Raw genomic sequence first — 8,476 nt, 5'->3', positions numbered from 1 at the left:
GGTCTCATTATGAATTGATCTTACGCTGAAATGGCTATAAATGGCTCTATCCATGTGTCACGCTCAGAAGAACCAAACCAAGTCATCTTTCTCACTTTCATTCCTAACCTACTTTTGTGTAACTTCAGCTGGCTATAAGCCTATATAAGAACACTCCCCCCTTACTTTTTAACACCACTCTTCTTTCCTTCTTAACTTCTGTCCTCTATTATTTTTGTGTTTCTCACAATTCTTATTTTAAAAGTTTTATTCTCGAGTAATATTATCTAAAAGTATAAGGGTATTTTTTTTAGTCCAACGATCAATTTAGTGCAAATTACTTGATCAAACCTTCTTTGTAGTTGTTTTATCTTCGGGATGACGTGGTTATATCAGAACTGCTAGCACAATCTCGGCAAAGCCATGAAATGTCTGATTTCTGCAACTCAACCAATTAACAAGTTTTTGTTTTGCAGAGTTCTAATTTCTTTATGGTTCAGTTTTTGTTTCTATTTGTTGACGGTTGAAGAATTATAGCGACAACAAGTTGATTATTCTGAACTTAAACCAGAAACAATAAAACTATATCTAAACTACTACAGAAAGTATAAATGATAAGTTTGAGCAAATAACGGTTCATATCATATATATGATTGCTTTATATTGTGTGGAGGTGAAGGTGGGATGAATGAAGAATGTGAGATAGGTGAGAGTCTTGTTTGACTAAGATTGTTTTATGAAATATATATGAACACGATTTCTTGTGTAAGGGTTGGGGGCATGGGACGAGTGTAGGATAGGGGTGTTAGATTGGAGATTGGAGAGAATCCTTGTTTTTTACTTGATTTACGAAATAAATGATAGGTGAGAGCCATTTTGTGTAGGGGGTGGGTATAGGTACGGGATGTGCATAGGGAATGGGTGTGGTATTTGTGAGAGTCTTCTTGGGCTTTTTGTTTCTTGAAAGATAGGGTTGCGTTGTTTGTATGTGTATATGTGGCAAGTGTGGGGATTATTAGTTAATATTTTGAAAAGATATTCATGAAAGTTAGAATAGGGACAGGTGTGAGATTCATAATTATTTAATAAAATAAGTCAAATAAGTTAAATCTTATGTTTAGAATAGGGATGCGATTGTTTGATTTGTGTTTAGCATAATTGTTATGTTATGAGTGGTAGTTAGTAAAGTTTGATCAATAAGTTAAATCTTGGAATGCCTCTAGTGTGTGTTAAGTGAAGATGTCGTTTGACATGGTTTGTGGATATGATAGTTGCTTATATGCATATGTCACGAGTGAAGGAAATAGTTGATACTATTACTATTATTATTATTAATTATTTATTTATGAGTTAGAGTCGTGGAAGCGAGACAGAGGAACACGTGTCCCCCCTCAATCGATTGAGTATTCAAATCTTATTGAGGCATCTTTTTTCTTTTGGTTTATTTTTTTAACTTTTAACGTTTTCTTAAACTACGGAGTCTTGTGTTAGAAGCTTGAATCTTGTGTTAGAATCCCATTTAAGGTTATTTTCTCTTTTGGGTTAGTTTTCAAATTGCATTTTATTTCACTTTTGTATTATTGTACTTTTTCACATTTTCTTAACTTTAAGATTGTCTCTTAATTATAGTTTATATATTAGTTTAAGATCGGTCTCTGACACTAATTTATAAATACTTTCAATCTCTAAATGAATTGTTTTTTAAATTATCTTACAAAATTTATACTAACTCAGTTATATTTTCGACAGATATTTCAATTTTCATTATTTGCTTATTTTTTATGGATATATATTATAAGGGTTTCTTTTAATTTTTTAAAATAAATATTACTTAATTGAGATGGACATCAATGTATTTTCATATTTATATATAAATGTATTGTAAATATAATGATATTATAAATGTAGATATCCATAACCTACATAGGTTACAATTTTCATATAACTCTCACATTCAATTCCATATTGTAACATCCATCCCATTGAATTCCATAATGTAACTTATACATAAGATGTCCTATAAATAGAGGAGTGTGGTGCCTTTGTAAGACACACCACAATTGAGTTCAATTGTATTCTATTCTCCCTCTCTTCTCTATTCTTCTCTTTGTTTGTTTCATTATCCTTTATTTCATAACACGTTATCAGCACGACACTCTACAATTTTGTTATTTACAAAAGGTAGGTTATAATATTAGTTTGTTTTTTTTTTTTTTTTTTGTATTTGTGAATATTGCATGAAACAATCCATGTATACATCATGCATAGTTTAAATGCTTGAGAATGTAATATTTTATACCTATTGCATGTTGTAATTTTACATATTACGTTTACACACTACAAGAAATTTGGCCTTTAATGTCGGTTTAAAACCGACATTAAAGGCCTTTAATGTCGCTTGGCGACCGACATCTTTGCGAGCGTTATTAAAGGGCTTTAATGTCGGTTGGGCTTCAATGTCGGTTTATAACCGACATTAAAGACATCTTTAATGTCGGTTATAAACCGACATTAAAGCCCTTCAATGTCGGTTATAAACCGACATCTTTGAAGGTGTTATTGAAGGCCTTTAATGTCAGTTCATCTTTAATGTCGGTGGATAACCGACATTAAATATGTCTTTAATGTCACTTATGATACATCTTTAATGTCGTTTTTCCACCGACATTAAAGATGTCTTTAATTTTTTTTTAACCGACATTAAAGCTGTCTTTAATGTCGTTTTTTCAAATTTATTTTTATTAAATCCTTGCATTATTGTCCATTTTGTATGACACCAAATAGTTAAAAATGAAATCTTTTACTTGTACATATACAAAATGAAATCTTAATAATGTGACATTTATATACAACTTGGATCCAAACACAGAAATTATGAAGCTTAATTATTACACTGATCATCCTTTGGAAAAAAAGAAAGAAAGAAAGAAAAAGAATATATTGAGAGAGCAATAACTAAAACTGCAACTAATAGCAAAGTAGAACGCTTCACAAATGACCAACTTCAAGATCTTGTCACAAAGATGAGGGTCTGGCTAATTGTACTCACTTGCAACCATTTCTTCTATTGCAGTCATTTGTTTAGTGATAACTCCCTATAAAAGACATCAAGATGGTTGAATTGATAAATAACAATGTTATGACCTAGTTGCTAGTAGAAATATCAAAATATCAAAATATCAGTCCCAATATTTTCTTACTAATACTCAATATTCACACTCAGTAATCTTTTTTCCTTCTACCGCTTACACCACCTAAAAGGCCATTGCCATATTGACAAAGATTTATATGCAAAGATCCTAGACGATATTAATAAGTGAGTGTATGTAATTAATAATAGTGTGCCTTGAAAAATGAACGGTATAAGAGACTTTACCAACGTACTAAATGTGGTAACTCCAACTCTACAAGCACTTCACGAACAAGTTTGCAAAAAGGAGAACCCTGTGAGATGAGAGAAACATAGAGATTTAAAATATTGTTCAAGGGAAGAGAACCATAAAAATATCAACTTCAAGTCATGACACCTCCAATTAAGTAGTCTACGACCTCTGTGGTGGTGATGTCCAAGACTCCCTATGCGAACAACCATAAAAAATTAAGATAGAAAATAAAGAAACCTGTTAATGATCAAGTTATCTCCAATTGGGGGGATAGGATGGGATTACTGACCCTCATGGTTTTTTTTCATTCACTGATAAGACAGAAAATATTTTTTGAGAGAGTACAGGTAACATGTTCAAGTTGAAATGATTTAGAAAACAACAAACTTATTTCTTTCACAAAAAATATATTTATCTTTTCAATAATACATAAAACAATTCAACAAGTCAACATGCATTATGAAGCATGTATAAATCCTGTATAAATCCTATTTGGCAGTGAACTTACAGATCTTATCATGAAGCTACTTAAAATAAAATAATTCTCTTCATAAAAGCACCTGTATAAATCCCTCTTTGACCAGAGATTCCATTGCCTTCCCCCCAACTGTCGATCCCAATCTGATGACTGGTAGAAACATCAACAATCGTAACTTCAACCTGTCATTTCCGTAACCACACACAGCGAATACAAACAAAACGAAGAGAATCATTAATCAACAATGAAGATCCTGTTTACAGCCAGATAAAGTGAGAATGATACAAATTTGAAGATCGAATTAACATCGTTTAGCTATAGCTCCGATAGTTCAAACAATCAAAGTTAAAACCACAATTCCAACCAAATCCACAAAAAACAAGCAGTATATACCATGATCAAGTAATTAAAACCCAACAAAACTTCCTTAAATTTTAACTAAACAAAAGGGTTGGTTAATAACAATATAATTACCCAAGTGAGCCTTGACAACATCCATATAAGTGTAGTTTCTTTTCCCAGTAACAGGATCTGGAGATCTATAAGAGTCAGCCAAAAAAGTTGCTGTTAAATATGTAATCATAGAGAAGGCCACCAACACAGCTGGTCCAGCCACCCAACCGAGCTGCGCTATCGCCCACGCCAACGATAGAACCCCCGACCCTATCACTGCTGTTATTATATGCGCACTAAGCTCCAAACTAACATATCACTGATGTCCCTTTATTATACACACACATATATATATTAGTTTAGTAGATAAGACATTAATTAATTATTCCAAACTAACAAACTAAGCTCAACTTACCCGTTCGTTTCTCTCGACCATCGTCGTCGAAGTTCTTGAGGGCGGCTTCGGGGTTTTGATCAAGGTACATGGAGGTCTTAGGGAACTGATGTGCAGCAGCCATTTTGGAGGGGGTTTTCTTTCTTTGTTTCTTTGTTTATTTGTTGGTATAGAGAAAAAGATGGATTTTATGTGGGAAGTGAAGGGGGGAGGGGAGAAGTATATATGATAAATATAGGAAGCAAAAAGGTTTCTTTCTGAATTTATTTTATTTGAATAAAGTTTGGGTTAGAAACATGATTTCTACTTATGAAACATGACAAGAAAACATATTTATAGTTCACTGTTTCGTAAATACATCTCAAAATAAAGTTAAACTTTAATGAGACCCAATAGCTGCCACATTAGTAACTATGAAAATCTAGTGAAGATCTCTCAGATATTTTTTCAAACACCTTAACTACAACAAAAAGGTTATACTAAGTTATGAAAAGTACTTAAAAATAAACAATCGTCAAAATAAAAGCTCATGAAAATTTCTCATAAAAACTTTAAGATAAGAAAGTTATTTGCTATAGTAAGAACTAATAAATATAGCTACAAAACTATGTTTAAGGTCAAATCTTATAAACATTACAACAATTAACTCCATCCAAATTAACAAAACAAATTAAAGTCACCAAGTAAACCAAACAAAGCAACATACAGGACATTAATGTTTCTATAGACTAGTGATCACCACAGAAGTTTCAAAATGGTCATGCAATTTCATCTAAACTTATCAAATGAACTTCATCCCCAAAAGCTATTTTGTTGGTGAAGTTCCAGAGTGATTACCAATGGACATCAAATTCCTTTTACCTCATATATAAATTCTAGTTTCCCACCTCTCAAATTCGTTATTATTTCAATCTCTATATTTCTCATTGTTTGGTTTGTCTCAATATTCCAAGAAAATCACAAAAGCATAGTAAAACGCTACGAAACAAAACGCTCCTAAATCCTAAACATCTCAAACTCATTTTCTCTCTCGTTACAAGAATTATAAAAGAAGAAACTTCAATGAAACAAAATTTAGTTTTAGAAAGAAAAACCTTGGAATTATGAAAGTCAAGGAAGCAAAATGTTTCGACCCAGAAGCACACGTGATGAACTGAGGTCTGAAATCAACTAGACATTTCGTCAAACACGTAGACTACAACTGGTAAATCAAAGGGTTAAGCTCAACATGCACGATTACCTTCAGTAACCTCCCCAAAGGAAGAAAACGCATCTTTCAACGATCTCTCGTCCATGGACCAAGACAACCCTGGAAGGAAAAGGAAGAAACAAGATCAAATTCATGAATGTAAAAGGCATCTGAATCAAGTGGGTGGTGCATCTGTGTAAGTGGATGGAGGAAGAGAAGCAAAATTCCCAATTCAAACTTACCATGAAAAGAATCTGAAAATTAACAAACATGTTTGATGCTCATAGCTTCACATTTTGAGAAAAAAGAAAATGTTGGTGATAAATCAGTATCCGCAAACCCCATGAAACTGAAAATTAGTCTTTCAAAAGAATTAAGTTTACCCAAAGCAACATACAGAGATGAAAGAGTAAGCAAAATTCCCAATTCAAACTTACCATTCTTTTCGTCGACAACCCCAAAGCAAAAAACCCCAAATTTTCAAAGTCACTTCTCCAAGCCCTGAAACTCTACCTCCGCGCAATAAGTTCAACTTCTTCCACACCACACACACTAGACCCCAACTCCACGGCCAGTGTCAGTTATAGACAGCAACACTACTCAAGTTAACGATGAAAAACATAAGAAAGAACCACGGAAATTGTTCAAACATAATAGCTATAAGTGAAAGTAACTAGCCTCATGTTTGTTGTACTCTTTCAGGACTGGCAAAAGCAATTCATCTGCCTTCGAGTTCTCCCACCCAAACTTTTCCCAGCATAATCTGCAGCATATGAAGCAAGTTTAGTAGGGGGGATATTCAATTTTCTTAAGTATATTGTAGATCTGGCTCGCCGATGTAGTAAAGTGCAAAAAACATCATATATCTGCAACAACTAATTGACTCTTCTGCAACAGATCTGGCCACAAACCAACAGATTGGAGTTTATGAGATAAACGCAGACGGCGATGGTGGTGGCGAGGGTTGGACATGAACATGGTTACAAACCCAGGACTCCTGACGGTGGTGGCAAGCATCAGTGTTTGAAGAAAGTGAGGAGTGACGGCGGTGGTGGCGGGCACGAGCTGGGCACGAGGGACGATGGTGGTGGTGGTGCCAGCGACTCTTCAGAGAAGAAAGGGAAGATTGTTAGATGAGAATGAGGAGTGAAGAAGAAATTGGAAGGATGAAATCGTGTGGGTGATTGAGAAAGAGTAAAGTAAGAGAGAGAAAGTCATTTTTTTATAAAATTAAAAATTAAAATTAAAATTAAAAAGGAGCTTTAATGTCGCTTTTCAAAAAAAGGATGTTTAATGTCGGTTTTAAACCGACATTAAAGCTCCAGCTTTAATGTCGGCTTAAAACCGACATTAAACATCCGCATTTTCAAAAACGACATTAAAGCTCTTTTTTCATTTTTTCCAACCAACATTAAAGGCCAGATTTGTTCTAGTGACATGGTTATTGTTTGTTAAAAAAATATATATATTTTTAGTTCATGATAAGATTATGATTTAGTTCATCTTTAATTTCTTTATGATTTATATGATCGTTTATGTTTGGTTCTTATATCAATTATTTTAAGATCTATGTATAGTTTATGGGTTCTTTATAATTTGTGTTTATAATTTAATTGTTTACTTTATATTAGTATAAGTTAATTGTTTACTTTATATTAGTATATGTTTTGTAATTGTTTTTATGATTTGAATACTTTTATCAATTTACTTAAGTATGTTGTAAAATTAACATTTTTGTTGTGTATTGTTGTTAATTTTCCATAATATGTATATGTAACTTTTATTTGTAATTTTAATTATTGTACATTAACATGCATGTTTTGAATTATTATATATGGGTTCCATTGATTTTTGTATCATGTGCATAATATGATATTTATCTAAGTTGTCTTAGAATGCATGTTTGACATGTTTATTAAATTTCTAATATAAGTTAGTTTATTTGTTCTTTGTTATAGTTTTACCATGTCAAGTCTTACCAAATTAGAATTTCTAGCTCTTGATATCAATGGTGATAATTATTTATCATGGGTACTTGATGCTGAAATTCATTTGGATGCCATGAATCTTGGAGAAACGATTAAAGAAGGAAACACGACTTCAGGTCAAGAAAAGGCGAAAGCCATGATTTTTCTTCGACATCATCTTCATGAGGGACTAAAGATTGAATATCTTACGATAAAAGATCCCTATGAACTATGGCAAAGTTTAAAAGAAAGGTATGATCATCAAAAAAGTGTGATTCTTCCTAAAGCTCAATATGATTGGATGCACTTAAGGTTGCAAGATTTTAAATCAGTAAGTGATTATAATTTCGCATTATTTAAAATTTGTTCAAAATTATTATTATGCGGAGAAAAAGTTACTGATGAAGATATGTTAGAGAAAACCTTTTCAACATTTCATGTCTCGAATATGCTCCTGCAGCAGCAATATCGAGAAAGAGGTTTTTAAAAGTATTTCGAACTCATATCATGTCTTCTTGTGACTGAATAAAATAATGAGTTATTAATGAAAAACAATGAATCTCGACCAACTGGAGCAGCATCATTCCCTGAAGTGAATGTTGTATTTTTAAATAATATTAATGGTCGAGGTAGAGGTTGTGGTCGTAATCGTGGCCGAGGTCGTGACCGTGGTAGAGGAAGAAGTAATTATAC

At 32.7% G+C, this 8,476-nt stretch overlaps 1 long non-coding RNA gene across 2 annotated transcripts; it reads right to left on the bottom strand.

Moving 5' to 3' along the window:
* Positions 1 to 2,763: 2,763 nt before the first annotated feature.
* LOC127150464 (uncharacterized) lies at positions 2,764 to 6,100 on the bottom strand. Of its 2 annotated transcripts, XR_007822793.1 has the most exons (7): positions 6,059 to 6,100; positions 5,868 to 5,936; positions 4,649 to 4,778; positions 4,315 to 4,561; positions 3,923 to 4,022; positions 3,356 to 3,423; positions 2,764 to 3,074 (listed from the first exon to the last, which is right to left on the bottom strand). It is a non-coding gene; the product is annotated as an uncharacterized LOC127150464 (long non-coding RNA). The 2 variants fall into 2 exon arrangements; XR_007822792.1 differs by lacking the exons at positions 5,868 to 5,936; positions 6,059 to 6,100 and having other exon boundaries at positions 4,649 to 5,824.
* Positions 6,101 to 8,476: the final 2,376 nt, after the last annotated feature.

The sequence above is a fragment of the Cucumis melo genome, chromosome 8, assembly GCF_025177605.1.
Source record: "Cucumis melo cultivar AY chromosome 8, USDA_Cmelo_AY_1.0, whole genome shotgun sequence".
NCBI classification, from domain to species: Eukaryota; Viridiplantae; Streptophyta; class Magnoliopsida; order Cucurbitales; family Cucurbitaceae; genus Cucumis; species Cucumis melo.
Note: the sequence above shows the minus strand (reverse complement) of the source record. Positions and strands in the feature narration are given on the sequence as shown.